The sequence below is a fragment of the Canis lupus genome, chromosome 34, assembly GCF_048164855.1.
Source record: "Canis lupus baileyi chromosome 34, mCanLup2.hap1, whole genome shotgun sequence".
NCBI classification, from domain to species: Eukaryota; Metazoa; Chordata; class Mammalia; order Carnivora; family Canidae; genus Canis; species Canis lupus.
Window position 1 is genome coordinate 18,379,160 of NC_132871.1, and position 19,776 is coordinate 18,398,935.

At 34.9% G+C, this 19,776-nt stretch overlaps 1 protein-coding gene and 1 long non-coding RNA gene across 4 annotated transcripts in view; one reads left to right on the top strand and one right to left on the bottom strand.

The window, feature by feature from the left end:
• The window catches only part of B3GALT1 (beta-1,3-galactosyltransferase 1), a 503,619-nt gene that overhangs the window by 287,568 nt on the left and 196,275 nt on the right, over positions 1-19,776 (bottom strand). The gene's annotated exons all lie outside the window — the stretch shown is intronic.
• The window catches only part of LOC140624126 (uncharacterized), a 44,781-nt gene that overhangs the window by 13,144 nt on the left and 11,861 nt on the right, over positions 1-19,776 (top strand). For both annotated transcript variants that reach the window (XR_012023655.1, XR_012023654.1), the window contains exons 2-3: positions 11,507-11,552; positions 18,469-18,567. This is a non-coding gene — a long non-coding RNA (uncharacterized lncRNA). The remainder of the gene's footprint in view (positions 1-11,506; positions 11,553-18,468; positions 18,568-19,776) is intronic.

Consider the following 19,776-nt stretch of genomic DNA (forward strand, 5'->3'; position numbering starts at 1 on the left):
TCATGGAGGATGATATCATCATCACATGTAAAAGCCTCATAGGCCCTCAATAAATGTTCTGTAGGACTATTGCAGCGATTGTAGAAATATCTGTCCACAGGGATAGAAAGGAAGTAGAGAATTGAGGCAATTTCTGATTAGTTCAGGCTTTTCCAAACATCCAAACGGAAACATCTAGATTATGCTAAAAACACCTGAGTTACTTCAAAACTTTGTCTACTTCACTATCTGTAGATGGTTTAAATCCTTTGTGAGACACTGTAAAGTGCCTCTAAGAAAGAGGTATTTTATATTCCAACAGGGAAAAGGCCATCGACACTTTTACAAATTTGAGCTACCTAAAAAGTGTTTTTAATTTTCATTTGATAATTGCTTATATGTAACTTGGTTGCTATAAAATAAATTAGTATTTAGAGATTAGGAGGAGAATGGAATGAAAGAAAAGGGTTGAGTAAGCAGCAGCATCTTTAATCAAAATAAGTCAGAAAAGCTAAGAAGTCTATCCTCTTGATCATCTAATCAGTGTCAAATCGGAAAGGGCAATACAGCTTTTTTTCTACCTTAAAGGGAGGAGTGCAGGTAAGAATGCAAAATGAGTACCCTGTGTGAAAATCAAGGCCTTGGAATTTACTCTTTAGTAAAAAACACATGCATGAAGTCTCTCTAAAAAATAAGAATAACTTATTAAGTATAAAAAAATGCTACCATTTGGCAAGAACAAATAATTCTGTTTTAAAATAATTTCAGAATTTTACCCAAACAAAGCATAACTAATGCTTTTATTTGGGGTTATTTTAATGACTGATTTGCATGTGCCAAGACTGAAAAGTAATCATTTCAATGATTTTATATGAATATCCACTGTTACCATTCAGTTGGCAACCTTGTTTGAATGAGATCATGTCATAGTCTCAATCTCTCTGCCTCCTCTTTCGAAAGGTTTGAGAAGGAAAATAATTTAATTTTACAGAATTAGATGTAATGGGGAGTAAGAAAAATCTAAGAGCAGATTTAATGGTATGTTAGAAATGACGGACATGTGAGTTGAAACATACTTATCCCCCAAAGACAACCAAAAGCATAAGGACAATAAAGCAACCACAAAACCCAGATCGGTTAGTTTAACACCAGTTGGCATCTCTAAAATGCAATAGGAAGTCAGCATCTGATGTTCAGCATAATTTAAATTAAAAAGGCATGCTACCTAGTTTCAATACTTAAAAGAAAACTGATGAGGGACTCCTGGGTGGCTCAGTGGTTGAGTGTCGGCCTTCCCTTCGGCTCGGGGCATGATCCTGGAGACCCAGGATCAAGTGTGGCATCAGGATCCTTGTGGGGAGCCTGCTTCTCCCTCTGCCTGTGTCTCTGCTGCTCTCTGTGTGTCTCATGAATAAATAAATAAAATCTTTAAAAAAAAAAAAAAAGAAAGAAAACCGATGAACATGAGGCTAAATACCAGAAAGAATGCTCAGGCACCAAATAAGTAGCCTAGAGCAGCACTTCTCAAACATTAACCTGCATATGAATCACCCAGAGATTTTGTTACAATATTGATTCTGACTCAATAGGTCTGAGGTGGGGCCTCAAATTTTTGTATCTCTAATAAGCATTCCAAGAAAGAAGTATGCTGCTGGTTTAGAAACCCTTGGAGTAGCAGGGCACTATTACATATAGTAGGAACAGGTACAGGTGCTTTTTGGGCTCATGAGTTGAAAAGCATTGAGGCAATCTGGGCAACTTCTGACCTAAACAGTTCTCTTTCTTACTGAAATCATCCTAGGGTGACTGGACCACCACTAAACAAATACAAAATCAGCAGGATTCTCTTGGAAGTGAAAAAGTTGACTAGTGTTCTACCAAACACAGGACTGGGGAAACGACCATTTTGTAATTGCTTTGGACTGATTTGTTTCAGTGGATTTAACTTGTTCCTAATAAATAAAGTCTGAGTCAGGGCAGCCCGGGTGGCTCAGTGGTTTAGCACCACCTTCAGCCCAGGGCCTGATCCTGGGGACCTGGGATCAAGTCCCACGTCGGGCTCCCTGCATGGAGCCTGCTTCTCCCTCTGCCTGTGTCTCTAACTCTCTCTCTGTGTAGGTCTCTCATGAATAAATAAATAAAATCTTAAAAAAAAAAAAAGTCTGAGTCATATTCAATATGCCCTTTCTCCTGTAAGGAAAAGAGTTGTTTTTTTAACAGTTGGAAGAAGGGAAATTCATTATTAACTTAAGTATGATCCAAGGTTTGAAAAATGGAAAAGAATTAGAGGATTTCCAAAAAGTTGTTTGAATTTAATTTAAAATTGTATCTGGGGTGCCTGGGTGGCTCAGTCGGTTAAGTGTCCAACTTGGTTTCAGCTCAGGTCATGATCTCAGGATCCTGGGATTGAGCCCCATAGCAGGCTCCCTGCTCAGTGGGGAGTCTGCTCAGGATTCTCTCTCTCCCCCTTTGCTCCTCCCTCTGCTGTCCCTCTCTCATCTCTCTCTCTTTAAATTAAATATTTAAAGAAATAAAATTATATCTGATTTTCTATTTTTATTCATATTTTGTGTAAAACAAATCATATTATCTTTGTTTCCATTTACCTTGATCAACTCAGAAATAAAGGTGTAAAAAACAGAATGAAGGCTAGTTTTGGTTCACTATGAACAGAGTTATATAAGAAGAGAATGGGTACAGTTTTGGCAGTGATCTCACCATAATTCAATTTCTGCATGCTTATATGACCTACAGTTTACATTATAATGTCAAAGAATAATCAGCACTATCCTCCTGTCTTTACACAAAATATATCAGTACCATAGATCATATCAGATTGAGATTCAAAATACATTACTTTGTTTAAAGAGGGCAACCTATCCTTGCAAAGTAATGCGTTGTTGTGATTTATTTGGGATAATGAATAATTTTTGTCTAACTTTTGCTGGGTGTGTACCTGACTACTTGGGGACATTACTAATATCTGCATATATTTTTTTTGTCCTTGGAGGACTTATTCATCTGCTTTGTATTGCAGCACAAAGATTTTTTTTTTCATTGATAAAGCTAACTTTGGTCTTGCCTAAATCTTTTTTAAATAGAAAAAGGAATGACTATATTCTACTTAAGCTCTTTTTAAGAATTCCAATCATGTTTGTACTATGGGGGAAAGAATAGAGGCTGCCATAATTTATGTGGACTTAAGGAGATTAACCTACTTTCGTTACTTTTATTGGACTGCTTTCATTTGTCATTAATTTTTAGCGTACTGCCTTTAACAATTAACAACAACAACAAAAAAAGACAAAAAAAAAACAAACCCACCCACACCTAAACAGTATATTTATCTTTTCACCATTTTTACTTTAACAATTATAAACTAAGTAAATTAGATCCGTTGCCTTTGGAATCTTTTTAACAATAATAAGGCAGTGAGTTGGAGTACAAGAAACATTTGTCACATAGATTTTGAGGTACATTTGGTCTGTTGAATAAACTAATTTTTCTTCTGTCTAATATCAATTTTGTTATCTATCAGTGCTCTAGAAGCAGGTATAGATTTTTCATGAAAGCTAAGAAAACTCGGTTAAGTATTTTTAAGAAGTTCCTGCTAAAAATCTCTTTAGTTTCATATTTAGTTCAGCAGTTTCTATGATTTACATAATGTTCTAAAATACTATTCGGGTTATACAAGGATGAACTGAAGTTATTTTCTTTTCTCATTTTTCATGTTGGTGAGCGTAGAAACCCAGTTTAGAAATAATCAAAGATGCCTTCTGTGAACAGTGTGGTAAGATCACTGCTCCATCCAGGGTGACTCCAGGGGAAGGTACTCAGTAATGTGTTAGTCTTAAGCAGTCAACTCTGCTACAGAGGAGCAAAAGAGCAAGACAGCACTTACAGACGCGAAAGTGGCGCCCTTCATGTATTCTCACCAATACTGCAGGTCTGATGTCCTCAACCATCCTACTATTTGCAACACTGTAAAAACATACATATGTTTTTAAAATATATGTATTTATACATGTATATGCACAAAACATACATATATGTGGTTATACACACCTTAAAAACATCTAGGTATGTTTTCATATGCATACATATACCTGTGTGGTTTACTCAGCTATGCCAAATCTTTTTATTCATGTTTTTTTTAATCTTTTGTTTGTTAGCAATCCAGTATACAGATACAGCATAAATCTTTGTATATCTGAGTTTATATGACATGGAATCAGAGAATATTTGCAAAGGCAAGAAGCTGGGAGCATAGCTGACTTCAGAATAAGCATCCAGAAATTGAAAGAAAAATGTTTGGCAGGGGCTTCCAACTGCTAGAAATTGTGGATTTTGGATTACTTTGGACCTCAAATAGGTGCAGAAGCAGGGAAACAGTTTAGATAGGTGGCGAGAAGAGGTCAGAAAGGTCAGAAAGATCAGAATTTGCTGATACTTGGAAATGGGGTGGGGTGGGGGCCTGGAGAGGGAAGGAGGAATTTGCTGGACTGATGTTTTGGCTTCAATCACTCGCTGGATCATTGTTCCATTTACAGAAATGGGGGCAAGGGTAATTGAAGGAAGAATATACATAATTAACTACCATCTCTTTAGATTTTAAGTCTTTTTTTGGATTGGATCCCTTCCGACTATATCTTCATCAGTTCTCTCAGAGACAGATTGCATATATAGATACAATTTTTTCTCTATCTTGTTGGTCAGTAAGTCAGCCTTCAGTTCTTGCAACAGGGATCTGGGACTTTTTTCACTCTTTTAGAAATCTAAGTTTAGCAAGAAATAGGCAGGTCAAATTTACCTCCCAAAACATGGTGTCAGAGTGTTGAGGCAAAAGAGCAGCTAAAACTCTCATTTTTCCTGCAACTTGACTGGGCCATTTTCTACTTCCTCAGTCCTTGCATTAGGGTGGCAAGGAGGAAGGACCTGGGTGTATTGGTTCCTAAAGGACCCTTAACTCTTCTGGACTCTTCTGGGAACAAATATTGTATAAAAGGGACGAGAGATGTTTTGGTTTTTCTTGCACATCTTCCTTTCTCTTGTTCTTCCTCTCAACACAAAAACATATCCTTGTCTCTAACAGTATAATTGCTTTCTTGAGGACTGAGGCATTGGGAGGAAGGGAAGGGTGTTCAAATACATGGTGGAAGATTTTATAGAGCACTGATGAATAAGATTGTGTGTGTGTGTATTTATCTATCTATATAGATACACACAAATTACTTTAGGACATTAATTAATTACTTTAGGACAAAATGTTTTGCAGGATGCTTTATGAAAACCAGACTTTCTTTTGAAGATTTTATTTATTTATTTGAGAGAGAGAGCACACATGGGGCATGGCAGAGGTAGAGTAAGAGGGACAAGCAGACTCTGCACTGAGTGTGGAGCCCAGCTCAGGGCTCAATCCCAGGACCCTGAGATTATGACCTGAGCCAAAATCTAGAGTTGGATGCTTAACTGCCTAAGCCACCCATATTCCCCATAAATTATGTCCTTTTAAATGACAAATACCTCAGTTGATGTGATGCCTTTTGAGAATTTTTTTACTACTGGGGTGCCTGGATGGCTCAGTTGGTTACGCGCTGGACTCTTGGTATTGGCTCAGGTCATGATCTCATGGGTCATGAGATCAAGCCCATGTCTGGCTCCACACTCAGCAGGGAGTCTGCCTGAAAGATTCTCTCCTTCTGCCCCTCTCACACTAAATCAATCAATCCTTTTTTAAAAATAATATTATTATGTATGTCACTCTTTTTCTCTTCTCCCCTTTCCCTCCCTCCTTCCCTAATTTCATTCTTTCCTCTTATCTTTCTTCTTCTTTTTCTCCTCTTTTCCTCCTATACTTCCTTCCTTCCTTTCTTCCTTCCTTCTTTTCTAACATTTTAGAAAATATCTAATTGTAATACTGTTACACTGAACGAATTTTGTCGAGTGAGATACTTCTGAAACTAGACTTTAGACCTTGTACACTTTAATGGCAAAATATACTTTGACTCAAAATGGCTCTTATTATTCTATTCTGTAAAATAATAAAGTTGTCTAAGAGAAATGACATAAACAGCATCTTTCTTTTAATATAAAGAAAAATTAACTAATCTAATTGCTGTAAAAACATAATTTATGCCAAAAATTTATTCCTGTGAAGTAACATAACATTGGTTATATTGGGGGGATGACAAGGGATGTATCTCCTTCAAATCCCTATGCCTTTTATTTTGTTTTTGCCTTCTTCCCAGACTAGAAAAATTCAAAGGATAGAGCCACCTCTTTCTAGTAAAATATGCTAGCCCTAAATTAATTCAGTCAACTGACCAAACTCGATTTTTCCTGATTCCCCATCCCCTCCTCTATTGTCTTCCTGGAATTATATTGCAGGTTGCATGTCATAGCTTCGAAGACCAGATGGCCATGGTTTCCCCACAGTGGGCAGCTGCACTATGTAGGGTGGAGACTAGAGAACTCAAGGAAGCACCATTTTCATTACATTTCTAGAGATATAGAATTCAACTTGTGCAGCCATGCTCTGTGGCCTGAGAGCCAATAAATCCCTACCACAAATAGAAGTCTCCTCCAACACAAAATATATCTATAATTCTAATTTCCTGCAACACAAAATATATCTATAATTCTAATTTCCTGCTTTGATTCTTTACACCCTATAGCTACTTAATCTGGGAAAGTTGAGTCATCTTTTTTCCCCTTCTTCCTGTGTTTCCTTGATGATGTGTACGATAGAACCTACAATAAAATAGCATGGTTTTGTGAAAGATCATGGTCCTTGGAGTCAGACTTGGGTTTGAATCTGGTTCTAACAACTGTAAGAGTTCTTTTTTTTTAAGACTTTATTTATTTATTCATGAGACACACAGAGTGAGAGAGAGAGAGGTAGAGACACAGGCAGAGGGAGAAAGAGGGAGAAGCAGGCTCCATGCAGGGAGCCTGACTTGGGACTTGATTCTCGGTCTCCAGGGTCACACCCTGGGCTGAAGGCAGCACTAAACTGCTGAGCCACCTGGGCTGCCCCAATTGCTAGCTTTATAGTCACAAGTATCTATGCTCCCTGAATTTCTTCTTTTGTAATATGAGGATAACAAAACTTTCTCCTCGGAACCACTGTATGTCTTAAGTGTATGCAGTGCTTAACACAGAATATCATAAATCCTTAGGAAATACTAATTTCCTGATTCCTCACATTTGCCAGTTTGGATTTGATTACTTAAATTGTGGGAGAATGAAGTACTAATAACACATCACAAATTACCCTCAAGATCACCCAATTTAACTGTAGCTGTGTCCCCCAAATATAAATATCTACATACACATGTATTTTCTCTGTGTGTTTGTGTCATAGGTGGCTTAACAGAGACACTGAGAGGGTCCTTAAGGTAGCTCATGAGTCAGCTCAATTACTACTTTGGGGTCTCTCTTTGAACCATTCCCTATAATATTCATTCCATTTATACCTTTTCAATTTAGAAAAAGATTTTTAATTTTACAATAGCTTATAAGTTTTTTTTAAATTAAAAACGCACACCTTCATAAATCTTTCCAAATAATATATTTAACCACCTAAAAACAAGGCAAATCCTGAACAAATTCCTTTCTATTCTCTAATCCTCCAAAATTTCATTATCTTCACTTTTATACTCTCCCCAGAACATAATCTCTTTATTTTTAAAAAGAACACTAAACATAGGCATTTTATATATAAGCATAACATACATGTGAGTATAAATGCTATTTTAATTTTCCTATTTTTTATTTTCCTAAGTAAATGAATGGGAAATTTGTGTGTGTTTGTGTTTATAGGTGAGAACATAGTGAATTAAGAAAATATAGGAAGTGTGGACAAAGAAACAAACTTTACTTGATTTGAAACAACAGACAAAAAAAGATTTAACATATAAAATAAACCTAAGTAGATCAGTATTGCCTATAAATAAATGATTCATGATATTTTATTTAGAAAGGGTTTTAATACATCCTAAACAGGGGATATTTTTTAAGTGATTATCTAGCACTTGGCCTTAAACATTTCTTTACCATTTTGTGATGTAAGTTAAACTGTTAGCAGAAAAATGAAGTAGATCATGGACTAGTTAGTTCTGTTCTGACTGTAGAAACTGTTTACTAAAGAATGTAAATACTAGAGCCCAAATAGTAAATTAACATATTTTATGAAAAGGTCCCCAAAGAAGAAACACAAATGGCTAATAAACATGAGAAAGTGTTCAATATCAATAGTAAGCAAAAATATACAAATTAAAATAACAATGAAATTCAATCAGCAATTTAAAATAAAATTATGAGGAATGCATAAGAGCAAAACATTCACTTACTTGTAGGAAGTTAAGTTTTTATTTATTTAATTTTTTAAAACTTTTTTAAAGAAGGTAAGATTTTAGAACATTTGCTCCACATTCTTCTTTATAAAAAAATAATTCATCCCAAAAAGGTAATTCAAAAGTTTTGTGCAAAAAAGCATTAAACTGAATGTTAGAAGTAACCAAAATATTCACAATAAGTAAATGGCTAGGTAAATTTAACATATGTTGATATATTATAAGATATTATGGTATGATTATGAAAATTAGACATTTGTAAGAAATGGACATAGCTTATAGTATTAATAAAAACTATGATACATAATTATAGAGTATAATTAATATTATACTCTCATTAGCATATTAAAATATACATAGAAGGAAGCTAGGAAGTGCAAAAATATTCGTAACAATCCTATCTAGATGGTACTTTACCTTTACCTTTGGGGGTGCTTTACCTTTTTTAGGGGGAATTTTTTGTTTTTACCTTTTTTTTTTACAGCAACATATATTACTCTTATTTTAGTGCATTTTTTTTATTTATTGGGAAGTAAGCCATGCACTATTTGAAGAAAAAATAATTGCATTACATTTTCTATCTCGGAAATATGCCTTTGTGACTGGCTTCAATAATGCAGTCCCCAAAGAGCAGCCCTATTCTCACTGTTGGCTTAAATCTTCATATCTGATAGCAGATCATTTATTTGGTTTTTAACACATTATGGAAAGATAAAAATAAAATGACTGAATTATAACGAGGTTCTAACCTCTCCTTAATCTTTTTCAAGGTAACACAGAAAGTGACCATCAATTTCCAGACATGACCTTTCTTTCTGCTCTGACCCCCTTCATTTTCCCTGTCATCTCTATCCCAATTTACCCCCAAACATTTATGTTGAGTACCTCACAAGCCAAATAGAAGAGCTGTTATTTAAAGCTGTAACACAACATTGAGATCAACTATTTTTTTGATGTCCAAAACATTGGGATTATTATTTTAAAGTTAATGTTCATTTGCTATATGAACTTTTGGTGTTTGTGTTTTTAATAGGAGAAGGAAACACAGTATATAAAGCTGAACTACAAAAATAACTAAATGAATAAAAACAGATGTCATGATAAAAACCTTAAAGTACTTAAAATGGCTAAAAAATTCTTTCTTGTTCACATATGATTAATTCAACAACATTTGAGCATTAGCGTTTCCTACTATGTATGCCTACACTGAATATGCAGGCTAATCTGCTTAAGCATTTTGTATGCAGAATTAATTTTCTATTTTTCTAGGAGATCTTCCCCCAAAAAAGAGCTTAAACTTTTGTGATCAAATCTGATTTAACTTAAATAATAGATGTTCAATTGAAAGAATAATTAAATATTGGAAAAGGTTTCCCATCAAGGTTGTAAAACACTGGAAGAGCAGTAAGAATGAGACAAACATTCAATAAAGATGGACGGTTGCCTGAGTGCTATGCAGGCTAGAGGGTGGTAGCTGATTCAGATGAGCTTTTGGGTTTTCCTCCACCCTTGTTCTTACAATTTTAGGAGCTGTTTCATAGCCTCACTTAAAACTAACATCAAATAGCAAGGAAAATGGGTCAGTCTACTAAAAAATTAAGATTTTACTTGAGGAATTATTATAGCAGCATGTATATAATACAGCTGTACAGAGGCCATTCATCCTTTCATCCTTTACTCTAGAAGATGTTTAGTAGGCCCATTTGGGTGCCAAGCACTGATCTAGGAGTTGGGAAATCACAGAACTCCTATGTCCTCACAAAATATATATTTTAGTGAAGAAAACATACAAAAAAAAATAAACAAAAATTCATAATAACCAGGTACTGTTAATAAACAAAAATAAACCCAGACAAGAGACAGAGAAAGACATGAGCACCGCTGTAGTTAGCACTGTGTAGTAGAGAGGGGGCTGTACCTATGTCGAGGGGATATGTGCACAGAGACCTGTATAATATGTGAGGGAGCAAGCTATGCAAATATCTGAAGGAAGACAGTTTTAAGCACACAAAACAGTAAAATCAATGTCACAGAGACTAGATGGGCTTTCGTGGACAAGGGAGAGTGGAGGCAGAAGTGAAGAGGGACTAGATCAAAGAAACTGTCATGGGGCACAGCAAAGATTTCGGATAGCACAGACTCCACCCGAGAGCAAAGAGGAGGAGACTGCCATAATCTGTTCTGTGATTTAAAAGAATTGCTTTGGCCACTATATGAAGCACAGACTTGGGAGTTTGTGAGGACACAGGGAGACTGTATGAGAGGCTACTGAAATAATCCAGGTGAGAAACAGTGGTGACTCATCCCAGAGTAGTAGCAACAAAATAGAAGGAGAAGTATTTGGATTCTAGATATATTTTAAGGTATAACCAAACAATTTATCAAAAGATCAGCTGAGAAAAAGGAAGTCAGGGAAGATTCCAAGTTCTGGCTTGAGCTACTAGAAGGATAGAGCTGCTACCAACTGAGATGGGGGCAGCTATTAGTGGTGCTCATTTGGAAGGAGGGAGATCCTTCCAAATGAATTGAGTTTTGAATCATGAACTGAGTTTAGGTCGTCTATTAGATGTCAAGGAAGCAAATGTGAAGGCTGTGGCTTCTGTAGATGTTTGAGTTAGAAGTATCAATTTGAGGGTTGTCAGTGTATAGATAGTATTTTAAGATATTTTAAGACAAGGAAATCACCTAGCAAGTAGCTGCAGATATAGATGGAACCAAAGGTCTACCCTTGATATGCCAGCATTTAGAGTTAGGGAGATGAGGGGGGAAAAAAAAACAACAACCTGGTAATAAAAATAAAGAAGGAGCAGCTTGGGAAATAGGAGCAGATTGAACACTGCTCTATGATATGGGTTTCCTGGAGACCACTGGAGACATTGATTAAAGCAGTTTCAATGGAAGGTAGGAAAGAAAATCCAATTGAAATGGGATCAAGACATAAAGGCAGATAACAGGGAAGTAGACAACTCTTTGTAAGGGTTTTCCTGTAAAAGGAGTCAGAGAAGACAGAAGTACAGAAGTCAGGAGCACAAGACTGGAAACAGGAGACTTCATAGGAATCCTAGAACTTTATGTTTAGAAAACAAAAACAAAACATAACAAAAGATATTCCAACAATTACTGCCTTATGATGGAATAAATTTTCTCTTTTGTACTCTGCTTTTGTTCCACAGACCTGCATTAATGAAAGAAGAATTAACAACAAAAGAACTCCACAAAGTATGTAGTTCTATTTCATGTAGTTCATCTCATATAAGAGTATTTGGTCAAAGATATTTGATGTGTGAAAAAACTCAGGCACAGAGAGAGTAAGCGACTTGTCTACTGGCATACGACTATGAGCAGCAAGTAGAATTCCATGTAGTGGGGGGATCCCTGGGTGGCTCAGCAGTTTAGCACCTGCCTTCAGCCCAGGGCATGATCCTGGAGTCCTGGCATCAAGTCCTACATCAGGCTCCCTGCATGGAGCCTGCTTCTCCCTCTGCCTGTGTCTCTGCCTCTGTGTGTGTGTGTGTGTGTGTGTGTGTGTGTGTGTCTGTGTCTCTCATGAATAAATAAATAAAATCTTAAAAAAAAAAAAAAAAGAATTCCATGTAGGTCGTCTGACTATAGTGTATACACTCTTGACAGAAATCAATGTTGTCTCTGAAAAAGAGTGAACCGGGTTCCTCCCCAGCTGATTATGGAGCGTGCCGTGAAAGACAGGAGCAGGGCAATGTGATAGTGGATGACAAGAAGGAGAAGAGGCACCCTTAGACTGTGGCCAGAGACTCCAGAGGCACAAAACAGATCTAAGGATAAAAAAGAGCCAAATACATAGGGGCTAAGGGTAAAGTTCTCCAGATAGAAGAAATGCAAATGCACAGCCCTAACACAGGAAAAAAAACCTGATGTCTTGGAGTAGAGTGAGGCTAGCTCCGGGAACTTGCAGAACAGTGATAGTGCAGTGAGGGTTGGAATGAATGGGGTTAGAGAGACGGGTAAGGGCTGGATCCTGTCTGGCCTCATGGACCACAGCAAGCAGCGTGTCTCATGTTCTAAGCACAACTGAAAGATCATGCTTACTTCTTGGTGCTGGCAGTGACAAAGCTCAAAGCCAAATGTCTGGCCCACCATTCCATGGTATATAGTATTTTACAACATGCTTTTTCTTTTTCTAACTTCCTACCTGACTTAATCTTATCTTTTATACTCATCCAGTTTCCTCTTCAACTTAAAAAAAGAACAATTTTTTGAATTCTTTTCTTTTTAAAAACAATTCTAGGAATAACTTACACACACACATCTTTAAAAATATTCTTTTTCTGGTTTGAGTGGGCAGACTTCAGGTTCTAAATTTGGTATTGCCACTACATATGCAGCTAATCCTGAAAGCCACTTGACCTTATAATGTCTAGATTTCTTCAATTATTAGATGAAAAACCACAACAAGGATAGGCAGGGGATAGGATGGGTGTTTGAATGAAAACTAGTTTTTAAATTATATGCAAATGAACACTATTACAATTATTATTGTGTTATAAAGCATTATGGAATATGAGGTCAAATCAATTTTGTTTGGATGAATACACCTGTATTCATCCAAACAAAAGTTTGCAAATAAAGTTCTATTATTTACGGTTTTGTGAAAAGGAAGTCAATTAGTTTGCCAGTTGAACTCATCTGAATAAATGAATCTTTTTATTACTAAATGATAAAATATGATCTTCAGTTTTAGTTTGAAAAGTCATCAAAAATTTATCATTCTTTTTCTACTCTTATAAAGTGAAGGTGTAAATCAAAAAATGAAGACTTACATCAAATATAGCAAATATTTAATATCCTCAGTATGAAGAAAAAGGATTAAAATCAACCAAACACTGAAGCTCTTGTAGGAAAAAGTGATAAAATGTACACTAGACTTTTTCAAGATCATAACACTGAGAGTATTGTGAGATGGACACCTTTTAAAAACCATTAGTATGATTGCAAATCGAAATTTTTGAAGGAATAAAATCTTGTAGGCTGTATCAAAGGACATAAATCTTTCATACAGTTGACCACAGCAATTTCACACTTGGGAATTTCTCCCAAAGAAATCAGAAATAGAAAAGTAAAAAGAATGTGAATATCAAATCATAGGATATGATTAAATAAATTATGATAAATGCATAAGATGTGATAAAATTCAATGTAAAGGAAATATTTTAGAAGTATTCAAATGATCTTTGCTTACCATTGATTAGAAATTTTATAATATAATAAAGTACATCCAAATGTATATTCAAAAACAATTTTTGGAAAGGACTACAATAAAATATTAATAATGACTACCTGTAGGTGGTAGAAATATTGCTAACCGGTATTCTCTTTATTTTATTTTCTAAAATATTAATAAATACCATAAATTGTTGCCAAAATAACAAAGCTTATACCCTTCATGTAAAAAAGTAGGTATTTCCTTATTTTGTATTAACTACGTTTAAAAATCTATTATAGTTATGGAATGAAAACTGTGGAAGATATGTCTGTAATATGTATTAAGATACTTGTCGGGATCCCTGGGTGGCGCAGCGGTTTGGCGCCTGCCTTTGGCCCAGGGCGCGATCCTAGAGACTCGGGATCGAATCCCACGTCGGGCTCCTGGTGCTTGGAGCCTGCTTCTCCCTCTGCCTGTGTATGTCTCTGCCTCTCTCTCTCTCTCTCTCTCTCTCTCTGTGTGTGTGACTATCATAAATAAAAAATTAAAAAAAAAAGAAAAAAAAAAAGATACTTGTCAAACAAGAAATCTCCCACTGGTTCACCACAGCTTAGTCCTGTTATAATAAAAATTCAGTGCCATAACAGGCATAGGACCTGTGCTATAAAGTAGAGTAACTGCATTACGTGATTGAGGAGCAACTAATTTACAGAAGATGCTGTGGTTGGCCCTGAGAATTAAGTAATTATGTGTAGAAGAAAATTTTACAAATGAAGACTGTCAGATGTTTTCCCTGTAGAAATGAAACGATCTCGTTACATGCTTTGAGTTAGGTTGGTTATAACGTTGGTAGAAGGTTTCTTTAAAATAGCTTTGCAGTGATTTATACTCTTACTAGGATATATTCTGCTAGGAACAGAGTCAGTAAAAACCAAAATACAAATCAGCCCAATACCAGTTCTCACATACATAAGTGAAATTTTTGGACACATACATAAAAATACAAGATATGGGTATACAGAAGAAGTGATAACATCCTTTTATATCATTCAGTTTGAAAAAAAATATGATAAGCTCAACCATTCAGAGGATTGTGCATAAATTTATCCCCTAAGTGGAAAAAAATAAGTTAAGAAAAAGATTTATACAGCAGGCCTACAAGATTGCTATATTCACCTTCACAAAACAAAAGCATTTGCATCGAGATATATATATATCCCAATAAGAAACTGGAAAAACATTTGAAACTCATATCATGGACCAAAGGCTGGCTAATTTCCTTAATGTAAAAAGTAATTACAAATGGATAAGAATTAGTAATAACTCAATTTTCAAATGCACAAAGAATATAACAGGCACTCAAAAGAAAAGCAAAATCAAAGGTTTCTTAAACATATGAAAAGATTTTCAATCTCATGGATAATATTAAAAATGCAAATTAGAACTACAGCAACAATTCTAGTTGGTAAATTTCCTTCTCATATGGATATAGGTTAATAATTTTGAAACTGCTTTAGATGTATACTGGGGTTGAACAAATAAGTAAACAGATGGTGGGTAGTGAGAGCCAGAATATTCACACTGTCAGAGGGAAGTAATAGATAAACAAGAAAGGAAGACTTGAACGAACCCTTCACTGCCAGATTAGAGCTGGAAACATGAACATAAATTCATGTTTAACTTCATAGTTGTACAGACAGATAAAGAAATAATCATAGATATATGAATATACATATATTACCTAATTTGGTCCACTCAGAGGACCTTGAAGCATTGATACGCCAATAACAACAAATATACTCTGTGACTAGATCTTCAGTTTTAGATAGTATCTTCTATTGAAGGAACCAAACTACCTGGAAAAATTATTGTTTCGAGGCTGGGACAAGGAAAATACAAGATGATCCCAGAGCATCTTGTATCAGAAAATAAGAATGTGCTCAAGAAACAAAAGATTGGGGCAATGTCAAACGGACCCAGGAGCCAAACTGAAAAAGCTCCCCATGGCTAAATCTGGAACAATTTGAGTTAAAAAGTAAATAATGTAGTGCTGGATTACATTCCAAAGTACGATTGGCCTAAAGTGTCATAGAGGACAACTTGGCAACATATGTCAACTGAAAATGCACCTACTAGTTTACTTAGGAATTCTAATAAGCTATACTTTGTACATGTGGGAAATGGCACATGCACATGAAAACTCACTGCAGCATTTTTGATAATATCCAATGTTTGCAAATATCCCACATATTAATCAACATGATCAAATATGTCTTTGGATAGTAATTACGTACTTTTAATGGAGTATGTTTTTCATCACAAGAGAGCAAAACTGGGAGTAAAAGAGACAAACCTGGGAAATATGATTAACTATGGAAAACAATTTGTGCATTTTGTTTGCCTTCTCAAAGAATCTTAACAGATTTTCAGACCTATCCTCCAAGAGGCTGAATATACTTAATGACCCTACTCTTCAGTAAAAGTACCAAAAGTTTGTCTCATAAACGTTAGATTGCTGTTTCCTTTCTAGAAATCTTGTGGTAGAAGTCACATTACAATCTGTCATTTTTGTGGTACAATGACCATGTTAATAACATTTAATATATCTCGGCCAACATTTTAACAATTTTACCTTTTAAAATCTTCATACATGTATCTCATGTGGATAATTTATCCATATTCAAAGATTTACAAAAATCTAATATTACTTTGTGGTTAGGATAGAGCTTTCTAAATAACTGTATGGTTTTGGTGCAATGAAATAAATATACCTGAATTACATGTTATTTAAAACATAAATTGGCCTAGAAATAAAGGAGGGAACGGAAAGCAGATTCTAGGAATTATATAAAATTCTAACAATTGATGATTTAATTTTTAAAATATTTTTATTTATTTATTCATGAGAGATCCAGAGAGAGGGGGTAGAGACACAGGCAGAGGGAGAAGCAGGCTCCATGTAGATGCCCGATGCAGGACTCGATCCCAGGTCTCCAGGACCACACCCTGGGCTGAAGGCGGTGCTAAACCGCTGAGCCACCCGGGCTGCCCACAATTGATGATTTTAAAAGGTAACAGTAGATATGGTAAATAAGACCATGAGGAATTGGGTGCCCTTATATTCTGCTGGGGGCAGGATAAATTGGGGTAATTTAGAGGGGAGAGAAAAAATTTGATTTGTGAAAAAAGACTTGAAAATATTCAAACTGTTTACCCTACAACCTCAGTCTTAAGACTATCTAATGAACCAAAGTAGACTATTTCGTCTACATTGGCCAGATTTGTAGACAAAAATGTTCACTAAAGCGTAATTTCTAGTAATGAAAAATAAGAATCATAAATCCTAAGGTTTGGATACTAATTAAATTATAGTATATACCTAAGAGGAACTGAATAGTTATTAAAGTAGTGTATTTGAAGAACATCTGATAGAAAAATGGTGAGAAAAAAAAAACCACTCTGGGTTTGCATGTATATTTGATTCTATTTTTTCATACTGATACTCTTTTTTTGTATAAAAAGAAACAGTTGTGTTTATTGAGCTGAGATTATGAATACTTCATATACCCATTTTAACTGAAATTCTATATATTTTCCAAATCCCCTACAATGACCACATATTTCTGTTAAAGTAAAGCTAGAGAGTTTTAACTTAAAAATCAAATAATTGCAAGTTAATTTAATATATTCATAACAAGCCTAAAATGAGGTTAGGTTTTTCGATTTTATCATTAATACCCCCAACAGCTGGCTCATACACAGAAAGCATATGGCACATATAAAATATACTCACAATATCCATGTTGATTAGCTAAGATTTGCCATATCAGAAACAAACAGGATAAAATAACATTCACTATAAGTACTTATCTTACTATCCGTATCTAATGAAAATATAAATATTTTTCAAGTTGGTATTACTCAGTTTGATAGAAGATATACAGTAATTAAAGAAGAATTTTTAATAATTGTTCTAGCAGGGGATCATTTCTGAATTATTCTCTTCATTCTGGAGCTCTGATCTGTGTTCAGTATTTCCATTGATGCTAAGTGATTTCCAATAGTGTGGAGCTAAAGGAGAAATCAGCTGAGTCCGCACTCCACTGAAGTGTCCATTTAAATAATAATATATATCCTTATGTAAAATGATAATGCTATTGTCCAGTTAATAAGCTATGTGCTCTAAATTATTTTAAGTCTTACTATGTTTTTTTTTTTTCTTTTTTAGCCCAAACTTGCTTTGCCATGAATCTTTTACAACTCATAACTTGTTCTCCTTTCATAAGAATTCCACTGGGGATCAAAATTCTGGCCTTTGAATAGCTTTTTTCCACATAAGACTAATTGCCTATATGGGAATCAAACCTGCAATTTTAATCTCATTAGCACCATATTCTAACCAATTTAGCTGATTCCTATTTACGTATTCAAAAACCAGCAAATGGAAAATTATTTTCTTAAGCTTAATGTAAATTCATACTACTCATTTTATCCTTTCCAGCAAAAGGCTTGTAATAATGAAAGATGCTGAATTTATTAGACCCTTTCACATGCAGTTTAGAGTCTTACAAGAAATAAAGGTACAAATTGATTTAAAGAATACTGAATGAGCAAAGAAAAATCTTTGGGAAATTAGAACAAAATGTGACAGAGATGAAGCAAGTAAGTACTGAGTATTGAATATTTGCTCTCTCTAAGAGGTAACAGTAAAGCAAATGATTGGTAATAGTTCAGCATTCAGGATGCCCATAGCAACCTGGGAACCGTTTTCATGTTTCATCTCTGTTTGAAAGATGGGTGTCTGTTATATTCAGATGAAAATCCAGAACAAAATCTCATGATTTGCAGTCCATCAGTCAATTTTTCACTTTCCACTTGTCAGCATTTCCTGGTGTGTCAACATGGTACTATGCACTTGAAGGAAAGAGTTAATGCCTGATTTGTCTTTTCTTACAGATGTAAACTTTCTCCCTGCCCTAGGAACTTATCTTTTCCTGCAAAGTCACTTAGGATCAAAGTTCTACTGAAGGGGGAGCACTTTGTATCCTCTGACCAGTAAGTCCAATAGCAAGGAGAGTTCCCAGATACTTGGATCAAATGAGATTATATTGGTATAATAAGATAGTTTTTATAGACTTGAGTGCCACACAATTGGAGGTATGGTTCATAAAATTAGAGATAACGATTTTCTCCTAAGATTGTTTGGGACTATGCAATAGACTAACATTTTGAAATGCCTGCATTGCTTATGTAAACCCAGCATCGAGGTATTTGTAGAATTATTCATAAATCTTTGTTAAGGAATGTAGAGTGGATAATGATGGTGAATGGCAGAAGCTTGTGTCCACTACAAAACTAGTTTAAAGTTTCATTTTTAGTTGCCTGGTGACTGTTGACTCTTTAGAGAAACTTCCAGTTCACCTTAATTAAATTAGATAATGTAATTCATGGGTTGTTTCTGGACCACTGCTCTTTGTACTATAACGGAAATCAATGAAAAAGTAAGAGGCTTACTTATAAAAAAGAAAATAAAAAGTGCATATAAAACTTCAGAAAAGCAGTTCTTGATTATATGGGCAGTATACTAACTGGCGAGAATTGGTTAACAGTAGAAATTACTTCAGTATAAAATCTGCAGTTTATTTAACTCTTTCTAGACTGATAACTGTTTTACTTTGAGAAGATTTTCTTATACTCCTATGAACAAATAGTATCTCCGTTAGAAAATACAAAATCTTACTCGGTAGGTGACCTAGGGTTGCTGCTGCTAATCTGTTAGCTCTGAAAGGAAGTCACCTTCTGCATATTGTGTAATTTTATTTCTTTGTTATATGCCAGAAAAAAACATCAATAATAACATCTTAAAGTAGAAAGTGCTAACTTCATGTTTTAATAAAAAAAAAAGAAAGAAAGAAAAAGAAAACCATTTGAGGAGAATATTCTTCTTTGTCTCCATTTTACAAAAACAATTATTCAATTATTTATCAAGCCCCTAATACATATTGGCTCCTGTCCTATTAGTGGTACACAGATTTTTAAAAATCTAAAACAATTTCTCCTTCAAAGTATTTATGATCTTGTAGCATAGACAGTCAATACATTTTATATGTATAAATACATTTGGGTGTGTCTGATGGGCTCAGTCAGAGAAGCATGCAACTCTTGATCTGGGTCCTGAGTTTAAGCCCCACATTAGGTGTAGAGATTACTAAAATAATAATAATAATAATAATAATAAAGAAACTTAAATAAACAAAGAAATAA